The 19925-nt window shown below is 43.9% G+C and overlaps 1 protein-coding gene across 2 annotated transcripts in view; it reads left to right on the top strand.

Moving 5' to 3' along the window:
* The window catches only part of DSCAM (DS cell adhesion molecule), a 337475-nt gene that overhangs the window by 194119 nt on the left and 123431 nt on the right, over nt 1-19925 (top strand). The gene's annotated exons all lie outside the window — the stretch shown is intronic.

Genomic DNA, 19925 nt, shown 5'->3' with positions numbered 1-19925 from the left:
CTCAACCTCTTACAGTTGACTAGACCATAGGCCCTAGTCAACTGTAAGGGCAGAGGGCATGTTTTGTTGTTCTTTATGTTTCCAGTAGCAGCACAGTAAATATTTGTTAAGTAAACACATGGACTTCTCATTGTTCACCTTCACATTAAAATATGCATGTCAGGAGGGTGTCCCTTTCCTTTGGAAAACTGGATGACTAAATTAACATCTTACCTTTTTGCACATGTATAAAATATTCAGATGCCCTTCATAAAACCACTAATTGCTTATTTGCTTTATTTGGGGTATACTCTGCCTCTCTCCCCACCTACTGACTGGATCAGCCCTCTTGGTTTAGCCATGTGATTGGTCTTTTCCTAGAACTCCAGTTCTCTACCCCAAAACAGAGCTGCCAACCTGCCTTCCCCAAAGGTCCTGGCTGGCCTCCCAGCCTAAGCAGGCAATCCTCTTAGTGCCCAGCCTCAAAGGGCAGCAAGCAGATGCTGGCCAGCTTCACAAAGGCTGCTGAGCTGCCAAGAGTGTGGGATACCAGCCCACACCTGGGCATGCTGAGAAGACAGGTTGGCTGATTCACAGCCCAGGAGGCTTGTCTCTGTCCAATCCCAGTGAAAAGGCCAGCCTTCTCAGCTCATTTGCCCTGACAGGGCAAATTTGCCTTGAACCAAGGGCTCAGATCAGGGCCAACTCCATTCATCAGCTGGCAATCCTTTCAGATGGTGTCTTCTGAAGGTTTCACTTGGAGCCTGGATGAACCTGGCACAAGAGACCTAAGGACAGACACTTTCCTTGTTCTGTTTCAGAACAGTTAGCTCATAAACAGGTTACTGACAGTTAGGTCACAATAAACTTGGAGGTAAGGGTGATCTTTGTGCATTGATTGTTGGAATGTATTATCAGAAATGCAATTAAGAGTAGTAAACAGGAACTTCGAGGTTGAAATCAAAAGAGCATTTTGGACATTGACTGGTGACTGGTCATAGGTCTTTATTTATATCAGCATCACATTTTACAAGTGGATTGACTTCCAAAGTTTGGACATTAATGTAATAATTGCTTATGGCAGGATAATATTAAATTTTATTTGATTGTTGAGTACCTTAGGCATGTTACCAATGAAACCTTGGTGTCACACATGTGTGAATATTTAATATTTACATTGAAAATAAGGCTTCTCAGGTGCCACTAGTGGTAAAGAACCCGCCTGCCAATTCAGGAGACACAGGAGATAAGGGTTCGATTCCTACGTTGAGAAGATCCCCTAGAGTAGGAAACAGCAACCCATTCCAGTATTCCTACCTGCAGAATCCTGTGGACAGAGGAACCTTGCAGGCTACAGTCCATGAATCACGAAGAGTTGGACACGACTGAAGCAACTTTCATCCATGTGAAAACAAAGAGCATATGTAAAAATATAACTGGACATGATTTTTTTACATTACATATAAAGTAAGATTAGCATTAGGTTAAATGTATCTATGGCAGGTAAATTACAGATAATAAGAATATTCTGATACAGCATGAAAAGTACTGGATTAGACTTCAAAATAATTAGATATTATTCCCATCTCCACATTTAGTAGAAATAATCTTGAACAAGTAACTTGATTTGTCATTGCTGAAGCTTGAACCCTTCCATTAGGTCCAATCTGTGTCTCCTTTTCATTATGTCATAGACAGATAAACAACAGCACATTGTAGCCTTATCTGTAATCATCACTCTGTGCTGCCTTGACAGCCATGAAGGATAAAGGCCAGAAGAACATTTTAGGATATGCAGGCTGGTCCTTTGAATAACAACCCTGATTTTTTGCTCTGCCCTGGATGCTGGCCCCTCTGATGCTCTGGACAGCACAGTCCTTTCTAATAACAATTTTTGTTGTTGTTCAGTCACTCAGTCATGTCCAACTCTTTGTAATCCCATGGACTACAGCATGCCAGGCTTCCCTGTCTTTCACTATCTTCCAGAGTTTGCTCAAACTCATGTCCATTGAATCAATGATGTCATCTAACCATCTTGTCCTCTGTCACCCTCTTCTCCTCCTGCCCTCAATCTTTCCTGGCATCAGAGTCTTTTCCAATGAGTCAGCTCTTCACCATCAAGTATCCAAAGTTTTGGAACTTCAGCTTCAGCATCAGTCCTTCCAGTGAATATTCGTAGTTGATTTCCTTTAGGATTGACTGATTCGATCTCATTTCAGTCCAAGGGACTCTCAAGAGTCTTCTCCAGCATCACAGTTTGAAAGTATCAATTCTTTTGTCCTCAGCTTTCTTTATGGTCCAACTCTCACAGCCATACATTACTACTGGAGAACCCATAGATTTGACTGTATGAACCTTCATTGGCAATGTGATGTCTCTGCTTTTAAATACACTGTCTAAATCAGTCATTAAATGAATTCTTTCCTGGCTGGGCCTTGGCTATGCCCTTCATTTCCCCACAGAAACTTCCACAGTTCCCTCCTCACTCTCTCCCTGGTCTGAACTCAGGGCATCTCCCCTGTCCCTGCCAGCTCTCTCTGGCTGACTCCACTGCCGGGCTCTGGGACACTTAGCCATCACCCTTCTGGCATAGTTCGTGTCTCAGAAGTCTTCTCTAGCTTTTCTGAGCTTCAGAGGCCAGTACTCACTCCCCAGCAGCTGTGTGAGTTGGACTTAAGCCCTTAGGAAGGATACAGGGCATCTAGAGACCCTGATGTTAGGTGGAGGTTATTCCTGGAGACCTCAGAGCTGGTAGATACAAACTGATCCTGATCTGCACATGTGCTGTGAATTCCTCTGTTAGACCATCAGCAAAAACCACTGGATAAACTTATACAGCTGGTGAGAAATACTCTATGTTGCTCCCAGAGAGTGAGATTTGCAAAGGACAGCAGAATTCAAAAAAAGGAGAGGTCTAGCAAGAGTAGCACATTGGAGAAGGAAATGGCAACCCACTCCAGTGTTCTTGCCTGGAGAATCCCAGGGAAGGGGGAGCCTGGTGGGCTTCCGTCTATGGGGTCACACAGAGTCGGACACGACTGAAGTGACTTAGCAGCAGCAACAGCAGCAAGAGTAGCTACTCAACAGTTTGTTGGTGGGGTGAATGAATGAATGAGATGGGAGTCACCTTAAGTTTAGAAATAGAATAAATAGCTCCTGGTGTGCAGTAGTTAACCTCAAGTTCATCCCACAACATTCTCCAAACCTGTTTCTAAAATTCTGCATTTGTGTTCCAAGCACACCCTTGGCTGCCATCTCCTCCTTGACTGCCAAGTCTGACCAGCCTATGGTGGCCATCAGCTCCAAGGCCAAGTTCTTGGCCTCTCCAGATAGTACACAGTTCAAACACTTTGTCATTCATGGTTACTTCTTGAGCTCCTTTGTCTGTTGTTTTTATTGTTCAATTGTTGTTTGCTAAGTCGTGTCTGACTCTTTGCAACCCCATGGACTGCAGCACCCCAGGCTTCCCTGTCCTTCACCATCTCCTGGAATTTGCTCAAACTCATGTCCATTGAGTCGGTGATGCCATCCAACCATCTCATTCTCTGTCGTCCCCCTCTCCTCCTGCCTTCAGTCTTTCCCAGCATCAGGGTCTTTTCCAATGAGTCAGTTTTTCACATCAGGTGGCCAAAGTATCGGAGCTTAGCTTCAGCATCGATCCTTCCAATGACTATTCAGGGTTGATTTCCTTTAGGATTGACTGGTTTGATCTTGCTGTCCAAAGGGTGTCTCATTGTCAGATCACACATACAATTTTTATTTCACACCATGTGGCCCCTTGTTCTTTACCTGTTCTTCTATGAGCAGTAACATTGAAGGGGGAGCTGCCTGGCCACACACATCCCTTGTAGAAGACAATGAATGCTCAATTGATGGGGCCAGGAGAGCCCCAACAGGGGTCTGACCGATGAAGCACCTATTCCCCACTCCATCCTGCCCACCCTGTGAAGCAGTCCCTTTGCTGCCTTCTGACTCCTAAGACCACAAAAGTCTTACAGTCCTAATTGCATTCATTCCCTTCTGTTCTGCAGAGACCTGAAAGAGGGTTCCTGGGGATCTGAAAAACTAGGGAAGGCACAGCTGTTGGTTCTTAACTAAACAGTCCATCCAAAGCAAGCCCAGTCCTAAACCATTTCATGATTTTCTAGTGATGACCACAGTGGTTCTCAGATTTGAGCATGCTCAGAACCCTGGGGAGGGCTTGTTAACACACAGACCAGTAGCCACCTCCTTGCAGTATGTGTTTCTGACATCAGCAGGTCTGGGTGGGGTCCCAGCTTTTCCCTAGCTTCCCCACCCTCCTACCATTCCCCCCAACCCTCCCAAAATTCCTGCGGACCCCTCCCTGAAGTTCCCCACCCTCTGTCCCTGGGTCATTTCTCGTACCCTCACCAGGCACAGCCAGGCCCACTGCCCCTTTCTTGGGAATCCCCTGCTTCCATTGGGAAAAGGCACCTCTTACTTTTCCCTTATGTGCCAACAGCCCCCTGTGCCAACCTTCGGTGCTGCCAGCGTCACACTCCCTTTTAATCATAATTCACTGTGCGTCTCTCCTACCCACGGTGCCTTGTACAGAAGAGACGCCAGCTCCTGGTGGTTATGGTTAATGCATCCATTCACCAAGCATGTTATGGAGTTTATGCTGTTTATATTGGGGAACAATGAGAGGGACTGGAGGAAGCACACGGAGATGAAAGACTGTCTCCACCTCTGCAATAAAAGGGAAATGAGGACAGGTGACATTTTAAGTGAATCTGCAGGAAGCTGAAGGAAATGTTTTCAATCATTTTTCCACTGAGTCACTCAACATGCTGGCTTGATGCAGTGTTCCAAGTGTGGGATTCTTCCGTGGAGGCCTGGGGCTCCCCAGGCCAGTAGCTGGATCTTGACATCCAGGACAGTCCACTCACCCGCCAGCAGAGAGCAGGGGAAGGGGAGCGTGCTGGAAACAAGACCTGGCCGGTAGTTTTCTGAACCTGAGATGCCACCTCTAATCCGTCACATCCATGCTGGTGGTGCTGTGAGCGTTTGCTCATCCCTGATTTTCCCGTCTCTGTAAGGAGCAGAAACTCTGCCACAGGCAGCTTGCAGGCTGATTCCAGTGGACACGTAAAATACAGGCACTTGCGAACCACAGGAATAAATTGACACAGGGCTCCTGTTGTCATGGAGATCAAAGGAGACAGTTTCTTAAAGGAAGTGGGGGTTGGGAGGGATTTGGAGGCTGGAGAAAGGGCTCCTGGAAAGATGAAAGAAGGCTGTTTAGAGAGACCACAGGAGAAAAAAAAGAAAAAAAAAAACTGTCAAGGCTGGAAGGGGAGAGAGAGAGTGCCACAGAAAGCAGATAAATGAGACAAATGAAAAGAGGTCTGGATCATTCCTGATGTAAAGGTGAAGGAAAGGAAGAGGAAACTTCAACACAGAAAAATAATGAGTTCTCACAAGAGAAACAGCAGTGGACAGCTAAAGCCTTCTTTTGGAATTGCAGTGCATTCAAAGGGATTTGAGAAAACATAAAGCCAGAACACTCACACATCAAAGCCATCTGTAAACAGCAGCATCTTCCTGCCTACAAAGACACTCAGATTCTTGAATTCTTGATTATGGAGTGAAGAGAGCCCTCCTTCACTTTAGGTTGTTTGTTTGTTTGTTTTTTCCAATCACTTATTTTCTAAAGTCTTCCCTAATATGTATTGAAAGGACTGGTTGCCAGGAGAGATTTGCTATAAATCCATTGGCCTGTCTTCAAGGATCCTTATTGTAAACTTGTGTAACCCACTGGCTGGCTGACAAGTGAATAGACTTCTGGAATCCTTATTTTAAGCAGGAAACAAAAATTGACAACATTTTCCAGATAAATTAGCTCTTCAGAAGCTATTTTCTTCCCTGATATGGCCTAGGAAATGACATGGACCCCTCCAAATCCTGCTCAGATGGTAAAGAATCTGCCTGCATTTCGGGAGATCCAGGTTCAGTCCCTGGGTCGGGAAGATCCCCTGGAGAAGGAAAAGACAACCGTCTTCAGTATTCTTGCCTGGAGAATTCCATGGACAGAGGAGCCTGGTGGGCTACAGTCCATGGGGTCACAAAGAGTGGGACATGACTGAGCAACTAACACTTTCACGTTCCTTCAAATCTTGTCTGGATCTCCATCTTGATAGATTGGCCACCATGTTATATATCAGCATGGAAGCCAGGTCTCAACTTGTACCCATGTGTCCAGACTGGGACACACTGCCTAAGAATTCCCTCTGAACTGGCTGACCGAGGCCTTTGTTAAACAGCTGTGTCATGGGTCTGGACACCTCCCCTGCTTTTATACACTCCTTGTTCCCACCACTTACTTATATTCAGTAAGATATAAACCTTCACCTAAGATCATTCTTACCCATCACTTTTTTAGACCTCATAAATGCTCAGATGATCAAATCAGTCAATCCTAAAGGAAATCAACTCTGAATCTTCATTGGAAGGACTGAGGCTGAAGGTGAAATTTTAATACTTTGGCCACTTGATGGTGAAGAGCTGACTCATTGGAAAAGACCCTGATGCTGGGTAAGATTGAGGGCAGGAGAAGAAGGGGGTGCCAGAGGATGATATGGTTGGATGGCATCAATGACTTGATGGACATGAATTTGAGCAAACTATGGGAGATGGTGAAGGAAAACGAAGATCATGGCATCTGGTCCCATCACTTCATGGGAAATAGATGGGGAAACAGTGGAAACAGTGTCAGACTTTATTTTTGGGGGCTCCAAAATCACTTCGGATGCTGATTGCAGCCATGAAATTAAAAGACGCTTGCTCCTTGGAAGGAAAGTTATGACCAGCCTAGATAGCATATTAAAAAGCAGAGACATTACTTTGCCAACCAAGGTCCATCTAGTCAAGGCAATGGTTTTTCCCGTGGTCATGTATGGATGTGAGAGTTGGACTGTGTAGAAAGCTGATCACCGAAGAATTGATGCTTTTGAACTGTGGTGTTGGAGAAGACTCTTGAGAGTCCCTTGGACTGCAAGGAAATCCAACCAGTTCATTCTAAAAGAGATCAATCCTGGGTGTTCATTGGAAGGACTGCTGCTAAAGCTGAAACTGCAATACTTTGGCCACCTCATGCGACGAGTTGACTCACTGGAAAAGAGTCTGATGCTGGGAGGGATTGGGGTGGGAGGAGACGGGGACGGCAGAGAATGAGATGGCTGGATGGCATCACCGACTCAATGGACATGAGTTTGAGTGAACTCTGGGAGTTGGTGATGGACAGGGGGGCCTGGCATGCTGTGGTTCATGGGGTTGCAAAGAGTCGGACATGACTGAGCGACTGAACTGAACTGAACTGAACTGATGGGAGATGGTGAAGGACAGGGAAACCTGGTGTGCTGCAGGCCATGAGGCTTCAAAGAGCCACATGGCTGAGTGACTGAACAACAAATGCTCAGAACCAGTCTCTTCTTTATCTACAATAACACTGTTTGGGAACAGCCACCATGCTGACGTCCTGATGTGGCCAGGGCAGTGGATCAGATTTCAAATTTTTTTTAGGAATATTTGTGCTCCTGTTGCTTGCAGTCAAGTTCTTGGAATCCAGTATTTGAAATGTTCAGGGTGGCCATAGAGGAGATGGAGGTGGTCAGTGCTTGCTGAGTTGATGGTGGTGGTTGTTCAATCACTCAGTCGTGTCCGACTCTTGGCCACCCCATGGCCTGCAGCACCCCAAGCTTTGACTATAGGGACCTTTGTCAGCAAAGGAATGTCTCTGCTTTTTAATATGCTATCTAGGTTTTTCACAGCTTTTCTTCCAAGGAGCTAGTGTCTTTTGGTTTCGTGGCTGCAGTTACCATCTATAGCGATTGTGGAGCCCAAGAAAGTAAAGTCTGTTACTATTTCCATTGTTTTCCCATCTGTTTGCCATGAAGTGATGGGACCAGATGCCATGATCTTAGTGTTTTGAATGTGGAGTTTTATGCCAGCTTTTTTACTCTCCTCTTTCACTTTCATCAAGAGGCTCTTTAGTTCCTCTTCACTTTCTGCCATAACGGTAGTGTCATCTGCATGTCTGAGATTGATTATTGATTTTTCTCCCAGCAGTCTTGATTCCAGCTTGTGCTTCATCCAGCTCAGTATTTCACATAATGTACTCTGCATATCCGTCTAGTCAAAGCTATGCTTTTTCCAATAGTCATGTATGGATGTAAGAGTTGGACCATAAAGAAACCTGAGTGCTGACGAATTGTTGCTTGGTGTTGGAAAAGACTCTTGAGAATCCCCTGGACTACAAGGAGATCCAACTAGTCCATCCTGAAGGAAATCAGTCCTGATAATTGATTGGAAAGACTGATGCTGAAGCTACAATACTTTGGCCACCAAAGTATTGGTGAAGAGCTGACTCATTGGAAAAGACCCTGATGCTGGGAATGATTGAAGGCAGGAGGAGAAGGGGACAACAAAGATGAGATGGTTAGATGGCATCACTAACTCGATGGCCATGAGTCTGAGCAAACTCCAGGAGTTGGTGATGGGCAGGGAGGCCTGGTGTGCTGCAATCCATGGAGTCACAAAAAGTTGGACACGACTGAGTGACTGAACCGAACTGAACTCTGCATACAAGTTAAATAAGGAGGGTGGTAATATACATCTTTGACATACTCCTTTCCCAATTTGGAACCAGTCTGTTGTTCCATACCTGGTCCTAACTGTTGCTTCTTGACCTGCATGCAGGTTTCACAGGAGGCAGGTAAGATGTCTTATATTCCCATCTCATAAGAATTTTTCACTGCTTGTTGTGATATACACAGTCAAAGCGTAGTCAGTGAAGCAGAAGGAGATGTATTTCTGGAATTCTCTTGCTTTTTCTACCACCCAGTGGATGTTGGCAATTTGATCTCTGGTTCCTCTGCCTTTTCTAAATCCAACTTGAATATTTGGAATTTCTCAGTTTACATACTGTTGAAACCTAGCTTGGCAAGTTTTGAGAATTACTTTGATAGCATATGAAATGAATGCAATTGTGCAGTAGTTTGAACATTTTTTGGCATTGTCCTTCTTTGGGATTGGAATGAAAACTGGCCTTTTCCAGTCCTGTGGCCACCACTGAGTTTTCCAAATTTGCTAGCATATTGAGTTCAGTACTTTAAAAGCATCATCTTTTAGGATTTGAAATAGCTCAGCTGGAATTCCATCTAGCTTTGTTCCTAGTGATATTTCCTAAGGCCCACTTGACTTCTCACTCCAAGATATCTGGCTCTAGATGAGTGATCACACCATTGTGGTTACAAGTTGATGATGGATGAAGTGAAAAGTGTCAGTTGCTTAGTTGTGTCCAACTCTTTGTGACCCCATGGAATATAGCCCGCCAGGCTTCTCTCTCCATGGGATTCTCCAGGCAAGAATAGTAGAGTTGGTTGCCATTTTCTTCTCCAAGGGATCTTCCCAACCCAGGAATCAAACTTGGGTCTTCCACTTTGCAAGAGGACTCTTTACCACCTAGGCCACCTTATGCAATGTCAGTGGTGGGTGGGAGAGTGCCAGTGGAGGACAGAGAATGGAGAGGACTCCTTGGGTGGAGGCAGTCACAGGAGGCTCCCCAATGAGTTAGAAGTTGAGCTGGCCATGGGATGAGTCAAGTTTTGACAGTAGAAAAAAAGAAGAAACACATTCTGTGATGGAGACTTTCATGAGATGGGAAAGTGTAAGAGAACTGGGATCCCCATGCTTACTCAAGCAATTGAGGATCCAAGGGGAATGGACATCCAGGGGATGTTAGTCTGGAAACACTGCCATTGTGCCCAGAACTTAATAGCAGGCACTGCTGAGGTGGAGGAAACAGGAGGGCATGATCAAAGTGGCTTTTTAGAAATCTGTCTTCTCCAATATCTTGCAACCCAGATTCAAACGTGTTTCAGGACCCTACCTGATTCTTTCTTCTATGTTTCTTCCTGTGCTGTGCTTAGTCGCTCAGTAGTATCTGAGTCTTTTGTGACTCCATGGACTGTAGCCCACCAGGCTCCCCTGTCCATGGGATTCTCCGGGCAAGAATACTGGAGTGGGTTGCCATGGCTTCCTCCAGGGGATCTTCCCAACCCAGGGATGGAAGCCAGATCTCCCACATTGCAGGCAGATTCTTTACCATCTGAGCTACCAGGGAAGCCCTACTGTCTTCCTATTCCACCAGTAACTCTGTTTGCTTAGTTTCATGAACACAAACAATTATTTTTGACCCATTTACTCAGTTGTTCTTTGAGGCTATTTAACAGCCATAAGGGTATCCTAAGAAGCGTCTTCCTATTTTAATGCCTTCTCTTCATATGCCAGCCAACCATCTCGCTTTATTCCAAATAGACACAGGCTCCAGGAAGTCATGTTTCAGTATCATCCAAAATAGTTTTTAAAGTAAGGGGTATTACATTATGACCCAACTTGTCTTAGGATGATATGAAACCTACCGCCAGACAAATGGATTGAACTTCCTCTATGGGTCCGTGCCTCCTGCCCTCACCCCACCATGGCTTATTGCCCATACAACTCAGAGAGTCACTTTCAAAACACCTTGGAACTTTCATCAGAACCCCTAAAATGTACAATTATAGTGTATAAAATTCCTGCATTTATGGACTTTTAAAAGACATCTGGTGTTTCTCAAAATGAATATAAACCCACAAGGGTGTCTTTAAGGTTAGTTCAGTTCAGTTCAGTCGCTCAGTCGTGACCGACTCTTTGCAACCCCATGAATCACAGCACGCCAGGCCTCCCTGTCTATCACCAATTTCCGGAGTTCGCTCAAACTCATGTCCATCGAGTCGGTGATGCCATCCAGCCATCTCATTCTCTGTCGTCCCCTTCTCCTCCCACCCCCAATCCCTTCCAACATCAGAGTCTTTTCCAGTGAGTCAACTCTTCGCATGAGGTAGCCAAAGTATTGGAGTTTCAGCTTTAGCATCAGTCCTTCCAATGAACACCTAGGATCGATATCCTTTAGAGTGGACTGGTTGGATCTCCTTGCAGTCCAAGGGACTCTCAAGAGTCTTCTCCAGCACCACAGTTCAGAAGCATCAATTCTTCAGCGATCAGCTTTCTTGACAGTCCAACTCTCACATCCATACATGACCACTGGAAAAACCATAGCCTTGACTAGACAGACCTTTCTTGGCAAAGTAATGTCTCTGCTTTTTAATATACTATCTAGGTTGGTCATAACTTTCCTTCCAAGGAGTAAGCGTCTTTTAATTTCATGGCTGCAATCAGCATCTGCAGTGATTTTGGAGCCCCCAAAAAAATAAAGTCTGACACTGTTTCCACTGTTTCCCCATCTATTTCCCATGAAGTGATGAGACCAGATGCCATGATCTTCGTTTTCTGAATGCTGAGCTTTAAGCCAAAATTTTCACTCTCCTCTTTCACTTTCATCAAGAAGCCTTTGAGTTCCTCTTCACTCTCTGCCATTAGGGTGGTGTCATCTGCATATCTGAGGTTATTGATATTTCTCCCGGCAATCTTGATTCCAGCTTGTGCTTCTTCCAGCCCAGCGTTCCTTATGATGTACTCTGCATATAAGTTAAATAAGCAGGGTGACAATATACAGCCTTGACGTACTCCTTTTCCTATTTGGAACCAGTCTGTTGTTCCATGTCCAGTTCTAACTTTAGCTTCCTAACCTGCATACAGGTTTCTCAAGAGGCAGGTCAGCTGGTCTGGGATTCCCATCTCTTTCAGAATTTTCCACAGTTTATTGTGATCTACACAGTCAAAGGCTTTGGCATAGTCAATGAAGCAGAAATAGATGTTTTTCTGAAACTCTCTTGCTTTCTCCATGATCCAGCGGATGTTGGCAATTTGATCTCTGATGCCTCTGCCTTTTCTAAAACCTGCTTGAACATCTGGAAGTTCATGGTTCATATATTGCTGAAGCCTGGCTTGGAGAATTTTGAGCATGACTTTACTAGCGTGTGAGATGAGTGCAATTGTGCGGTAGTTTGAGCATTCTTTGGCATTGCCTTTCTTTGGGATTGGAATGAAGACTGACCTTTTCCAGTGCTGTGGCCACTGCTGAGTTTTCCAAATGTGCTGACATACTGAATGCAGCCCTTTCACAGCCTCATCTTTAAGGATTTGAAATAGCTCAACTGGAACTCCATCACCTCCACTAGCTTTGTTCATAGTGATGCTTTCTAAGGCCCACTTGACTTCACATTCCAAGATGTCTGGCTCTAGGTTAGTGATCACACCATCGTGATTATCTTAGTCATGAAGATCTTTTTTGTACAGTTCTTCTGTGTATTCTTGCCACTTCTTCTTAATATCTTCTGCTTCTGTTAGGTCCACACCATTTCTGTCCTTTATCGAGCCCATCTTTGCATGAAATGTTCCCTTGGAATCTCTAATTTTCTTGAAGAGATCTCTTGTTTTTCCTATTCTGTTGTTTTCCTCTTTTCTTTGCATTGATCACTGAGGAAGGCTTTCTTATCTCTCCTTGCTATTCTTTGTTTTGTTTTTTTTTTTTTGGTAATTAATTTATTTTTTATTGGAGACAAATTATTTTACAATATTATATTGGTTGGTTTTGCCATACATTGACATGAATTCGCCCCGGGTTTACATAAGTTTCCCCTCCTGAACCCCCTCCCACCTCCCTCCTCCCTTTATCCTCCCTCTGGGTCATCCCCGCATGCCAGCCCCGAGCATCCTATAACATGCATTGACCCTGAACTAGTGATTCGTTTCACATATGACAACATACGTGTTTCAATGCCATTCTCCCAAATCGTCCCACCCTCACCGTCTCCCATAGAGTCCCAAAGACTGTTCTATACATCTGTGTCTCTTTTGCTGTCTCGTATACAAGGTTATCATTTGCATCTTATAAAACTCCTAGAGGAGAACGTAGGCAAAACACTCTCCGACATAAATCACAGCAGGATCCTCCATGACCCACCTCCCAGAATATTGGAAATAAAAGCAAAAATAAACAAATGGGACCTAATTAAAATCAAAAGCTTCTGCACAGCAAAGGAAATTATAAGTAAGGTGAAAAGACAGCCTTCAGAATGGGAGAAAATAATAGCAAATGAAGCAACGGATAAAGGATTAATCTCCAAAATATACAAGCAGCTCCTGCAGCTCCATTCCAGAAAAATAAATGACCCAATCAAAAAATGGGCCAAAGAACTAAACAGACATTTCTCCAAAGAAGACATAAAGATGGCTAACAATCACATGAAAAAATGCTCAACATCCCTCATAATCAGAGAGATGCAAATCAAAACCACAATGAGATACCATTTCACACCAGTCAGAATGGCTGCTATCCAAAAGTCTACATGCAATAAATGCTGGAGAGGATGTGGAGAGAAAGGAACCCTCTTACACTGTTGGTGAGAATGCAAACTAGTACAGCCACTATGGAGAACAGTGTGGAGATTCCTCAAAAAACTGGAAATAGAACTGCCATATGATCCAGCAATCGCATTCCTGGGCATACACACCGAGGAAACCAGAATTAAAAGAGACACATGTACTCCAATGTTCATTGCAGCACTGTTTATAATAGCCAGGACAGGGAAGCAACCTAGATGTCCATCTGCAGACGAATGGATAAGAAAGCTTTGGTACATATACACAATGGAGTATTATTCAGCCATTAAAAAGAATACATTTGAATCAGTTCTAATGAGGTGGATGAAACTGGAGCCTATTATACAGAGTGAAGTAAGCCAGAAAGAAAAACACCAATACAGTATACTAACGCATATATATGGAATTTAGAAAGATGCAAATGATAACCTTGCTATTCTTTGGAACTCTGCATTCAGATGCTTATATCTTTCCTTTTCTCCTTTGCTTTTCGCTTCTTTTCTTTTCACAGCTATTTGTAAGGCCTCCTCAGACAGCCATTTTGCTTTTTTGCATTTCTTTTCCATGGGGATGGTCTTGGTCCCTGTCTGCTGTACAATGTCACGAACCTCCGTCCATAGTTCATCAGGCACTCTTTCTATCAGATATAGCCCCTTAAATCTATTTCTCACTTCCACTGTATAATCATAAGGGATTTGATTTAGGTCATATCTGAATGGTCTAGTGGTTTTCCCTACTTTTTTCAATTTAAGTCTGAATTTGGCAATAAGGAGTTCATGATCTGAGCCACAGTCAGCTGCTGCTCTTGTTTTTGCTAACTGTATAGAGCTTCTCCATCTTTGGCTGCAAAGAATATAATCAATCTGATTTCGGTGTTGACCATCTGATGTTGTCCATGTGTAGAGTCTTCTCTTGTGTTGTTGGAAGAGGGTGTTTGCTATGACCAGTGCGTTCTCTTGGCAAAACTCTGTTAGCCTTTGCCCTGCTTCATTTCGTGCTCCCAGGCCAAATTTGCCTGTTACTCCAGGTGTTTCTTGATTTCCTACTTTTGCATTCCAGTCCCCTATGATGAAAAGGATATCTTTCTTGGGTGTTAGTTCTGAAAGGTCTTGTAGGTCTTCATAGAACTGTTCAACTTTGGCTTCTTCAGCGTTACTGGTTGGGGCATAGGCCTGGATTACTGTAATATTGAATGGTTTGTCTTGGAAATGAACAGAAATCATTCTGTTATTTTTAAGATTGCATCCAAGTGCTGCATTTCGGACTCTTTTGTTGACCATGATGGCTACTCCATTTCTTCTAAGGGATTCCTGCCCACAGTAGTAGATGTAATGGTCATCTGAGTTAAATTCACCCATTCCAGTCCATTTTAATTCACTGATTCCTAGAATATCTATGTTCACTCTTGTCATCTCCTGTTTGACCACTTCCAATTTGCCTTGATTCATGGACCTAACATTCCAGGTTCCTATGCAATATTGCTCTTTACAGCACCGGACCTTGCTTCTATCACCAGTCACATCCACAACTGGGTATTGGTTTTGCTTTGGCTCCATCCCTTCATTCTTTCTGGAGTTACTTCTCCACTGATCTCCAGTAGCATAGTGGGCACCTACTGACCTGGGGAATTCCTCATTCAGTATCCTATCATTTTGCCCTTTGATACTGTTCATGGGGTTCTCAAGGCAAGTATACTTTAGGGTTAACACATCCCTAAATGTAAATCTGACTAGTTAGCCTACAAATTAAAATACAACTTAAACTTTTTCTGCGATAATTATAATTTTTGTTTATTTTTGCACATGAAAACATAATACTTTCTCTTTGTGTGACTTGTTAAATTTTTCTTTGATTATTTTTTTTTGTTTCATGTAACTTTATAAACCTAATTATCAAGCTTTGCAAAAAGGAGAGAATTTATTGGGGCTGAGTGGTGGGAACTATAGACAACTCTTGGGAAAACCTAGGTTAGAATTTCAATTCTGCATTTACCTTGAGGAATATGTTTTTAACCTCTTTGACCTTTAGTTGCTTCCTCTGGAAGAAGGGGAATGATACTTCTTAGGGTTGTTTGACACTAATCAGTGACAGATAGGTAAATAGACAGATAATCTCACTTATTACACTGATTGGGAAAATCGCATTCTCCGTAGGTGAAGATGACAGAGATGGTGGGATGGAGGAGGTGGTGGAAGGATATGGTAACTCGTGGCAGTGATGTTGGCTCTGAGTTAGTGATAGAGGCGAGGGTGGTCACGATGCTGCTGATGGTGATGCGAGTGTCAGCGGTAATGGCCAATGGCAGTCCTGGAGGGGCTGCAGTGATTTACTGGAGGAGGTGGTGATGAGAATGGTTGCAAACATGGGAGAGATGGAGGCAGCACTGGGTAATGGTGGATGGTGGGGGTGATGTTGGTCCCATGGCAGCAACGTTGGCAGTGATGGTCTTCATGCTTGTGATGGACGTGGTGGCAGCGATGAAGGTGGTGATCATGTTGGTGAGGGAGGTGGTGATGCTGGTGACGAGGCGGTGGCAGTGACGAATGGTGATGACTTTCACGGAGCATAGAGTAGCAGAGGCGGTTAGAAGCAGTGGTGTTGACGCTGGTGGAAGTGATGGTGATGGTGAAGATTCAGTGGTCCAGGTGGTGATTAATGATTGGTGGTGGTTACTGTGGTCGTGGTGAGAGGAAGCTATTGTTGTAATTGAGTTAGAAAGAGAAATAACCTGGAGACAAGTTTAGCACACTAACTTTTATTAAAACTGTTTTACTGGGATGAAGTTAGCATACCATCACAGTCACTGTTTTAAGGTTACAATTCCATGGTTTTTAGTATGCTTACAGAGGTGCACAGCCATTACCAGAATCTAAATTTATTAAAATTTCATCCCCCACAACAAAACCCATACCTGTTAGTAGTCGCTCCCCATCCCCACAAGCAAGCTTTCTAGATGGTTTTCAGAGCCTCCGGAGGCCTGCAAGCTGTAGAATCAGAACTGTATGATTCATTTGTAAGAAAAATCTATCACTTCTTTCTCAGGTGCAACACTTCCTTCTGCATGATAACTAGAGATTGTATTAAAGCCCTGGAAAGGAAGACGTAAGCTCACTTCAAATATATACCTTCAAATGTATACCCTCAAATAACTCACCTGTATCTGTTCAACATATATCTCTTCAAAGTCAGAATATCCAGAAACCTGATGGAGAATTCTCTCACTTGTTCTTTGTGATAAATACAGTCCCTTAAGTTAGTTACCACAAGTGAAAAAATAACAACAAATAATGCTATCTCATTAACAGTCAGTTGAAACACAACTCCTTGAAATAAGACACCCATCCACTTCTGGGACTTCAGTCCAATAAACAAACTTAAACAGATGCACTGTATCACAAAGCTTAATTTGTGGTAGGAAATAAGTTACAAAAAGCAGTATCCCCCATGATGGAAAAGTGGTTCAATAAAACATGGCATATGATTTTTAAAGACCATAAACATGAAATATGATCATGCTGCTGGGTCACTTCAGTCGTGTCCGACTCTGTGCGACCCCATAGACGGAAGCCCACCAGGCTCCCCCGTCCCTGGGATTCTCCAGGCAAGAACACTGGAGTGGGTTGCCATTTCCTTCTCCAATGTGTGAAAGTGGAAAGTGAAAAGTGAAAGTGAAGTCGCTCAGTCGTGTCCGACCCTTAGCGACCCCACGGACTGCAGCCTACCAGGCTCCTCCATCCACGGGATTTTCTAGGCAATAGTACTGGAGTGGCTTGCCAGATCATAATAGCCTATTAAATGAAAAAATCAGACACCAAACTCTGCAGAGTATGCAGACGACCGTGTGGGAAACAAAAACAAATTTCAACTTTACTTAGAGAGAGAGGAATGTTATCAGAATTTGAATAGCAATTACATAGAAGGTTGGCTATATACTTTTTGAATTATAAAAAATATTTTCTACAAAATACTTTGCAGAAGAACCTAATAAGCAAACATAACCTTCCTGCTGCTGCAGAATTAGCAGGACTAAAATGTATTTTTATGAAGAATGTAAAGAATGTTATATTTATTCTGTACAAAATATTTAAACTCAACAGGACAAAAACCTCTGTGTTGCCTATCATATACTTAAGCTAGTTAGTGTGTTTTCACCCATGGAGAGAGAAAAAAGGAAGATATCTCCACCTATCTGTGCAGCCAGATCACAGGTGTGATTAATCCCCCTAAATCCAAGAAGGGAAATATCAGCCAGCAGGGCCCTCTGCTTATAGAAGATTCGGCTAAACTGGGTGATCTGTGTAAACACTCTCTTGTGAGTATTTACCTCCTACCTGATCAGACTCCACAGCTCCTGTCCTGGGATCCAGACTCGGCATCTTAGGGAGCCTTAAATCATCACAGGGAGTCCACTGAAAAATTAAAATACTTTATAAATTTAAAAAAATTATTTACATTTGGATGAGTGATGTATTTAACATGAAAAAACTATGTGAAATAGGAGGAATGTCTTTGTTTTATATTTGATTTATCCACGGCTTTTGGAGGGAAATTTATTTTATTGGTTAAATGTTAATTGGTTAAACTGTTAACTGGTTAATTGGTTAAGCAGTTGAGGTGAAACAAATTCCAGGTAATGGAAGTCTCAAAATCAGAAATCTTTAGGTCTGATTTTTAGCAAAGCGAAAAGCAAAATGAAAAGCTGTGGTTCATCGAGGCAAAACAGGAAAGCACAGACATCCGCTTCTGATAAAAAAGGTGTGAGCTTTTACATCAAAGTCTGTAAGTTCCAACTTGACTCCTGAAGTGATGGTTTCTAGGGCCGTTTCTTTGATATCTATTTAGACTATGTAAACACATGAACGGAGAAGGCAATGGCACCCCACTCCAGTACTCTTGCCTGGAAAATCCCATAGACAGAGGAACCTGGTAGGCTGCAGTCCATGGGGTCACTAAGAGTCAGACACGAATGGGCGACTTCACTTTCACTTTCATGCATTGGAGAAGGAAATGGCAGCCCACTCCAGTATTCTTGCCTGGAGAATCCAGGACGGGGGAGCCTGGTGGACTGCCGTCTATGGGGTCGCACAGAGTCGGACACGACTGAAGTGACTTAGCAGCAGCAGCAGCAAACGCATGAAACTCAAGGGGCTGTTGAGAAAAGCAATGGGATCCAAGAAAACAGTAAATGAGGAAACTTGCTTGGAAAAAAGATGGGATTTTACTGCTCTTGTGTAACTCAGACAAATTCCTAAAGGCAGCAAAAACACTCATTCCACGAGGAAGCCGGCATAATGAGAAGGCCACAGACATTTGCTGAATTTGTGCTGCTGTCTGCTCATGAACTTCTTCCTGTCGGGTGTCCAGGGCGATCCCCCAGCCCTGCCCCACGAGGGCAGATACACCTTGTCTGTTCTCTCCCTGCCATTCCTCACCCCTGTGCATTCCTCATCTCTCCCCACCATCCATTCTTGCTGCTCTGTGGCTCTCTCACCCCACACCCTCCCTCCCTTTCCAGAGCCCTGGCCGTCCTTCCAGGCCCGCCTGCCCTCAGCATCTTCTGACTGCTTCCGACCACTCTCATCGCACCACTTTCTGGATGCCTGCTAGCCTCCTGTCCGCTGCCACACACTTGGGCACTTCAGATTTCTCTACAGCTTCCTAAGTGTTTGTTTCCCTCTCCAACAGGGCTGTAAACATTCTCAGGGCTGAGAAAGCTTTTCAGAGCCCTGAGAGAGCCACAGCTTGTACTGAAATACACACACATGCACACACACATGCACACACATACACATATATGCTCGTACATATGCATGCTGCTGCTGCATCGCTTCAGTCGTGTCCGACTCTGTGCGACCCCATAGACGGCAGCCCACCAGGCTCCCCCGTCCCTGGGATTCTCCAGGCAAGAACACTGGAGTGGCTTGCCATTTCCTTCTCCAATGCATGAAAGTGAAAAGTGAAAGTGAAGTCGCCCAGTCATGTCCGACTCTTAGCGACCCCATGGACTGCAGCCCACCAGGCTCCTCCGTCCATAGGATTTTCCAGACAAGAGTCCTGGAGTGGGGTGCCATCGCCTTCTCCGGTACATATGCATACACAGACATAATACAAACACACACACATACTCACACATATACCCAAATATCTGTTGATTATCTGAAAACTTATAATACCTTTGTCACTATAGAGCATCACTTTGATGTTGTTCTTAAAACATACTTGAAAAAAGTCTGGATTCTTAAAAAAAATAAATAAATTCAACATAGCAATGAAAACCGTTCTGTCTACTACTAGACTGACCCCTTTATCCTTATCAGAGAGAAGCTAGCTCCAGCCTTCCCTTGCCAAGCTTAAATCACCATAAAATGATTCCAGAATGACTCAGACCTTAATGAAAGAGGTTTGCCTTCTTACCAGGGGTGGACTCCCATTCACATTCAGCTTTCAACCTGGAAACACCTTTATTCTGGAATATTCCATTAGAGTGTAAGCTCCATGCACGCAGGGACCTTTTTTAAAAAGTCACCTCTGTTCCCCACTGCCTGGGACCATGTGGCAGAGTGGAGCTCAGTTGATTTTGCTCGGTGAACACATGAACG

The sequence above is a fragment of the Moschus berezovskii genome, chromosome 1, assembly GCF_049115385.1.
Source record: "Moschus berezovskii isolate FMDL1 chromosome 1, NW_MosBer_1.0, whole genome shotgun sequence".
Classification (NCBI taxonomy): domain Eukaryota; kingdom Metazoa; phylum Chordata; class Mammalia; order Artiodactyla; family Moschidae; genus Moschus; species Moschus berezovskii.
Note: the sequence above shows the minus strand (reverse complement) of the source record. Positions and strands in the feature narration are given on the sequence as shown.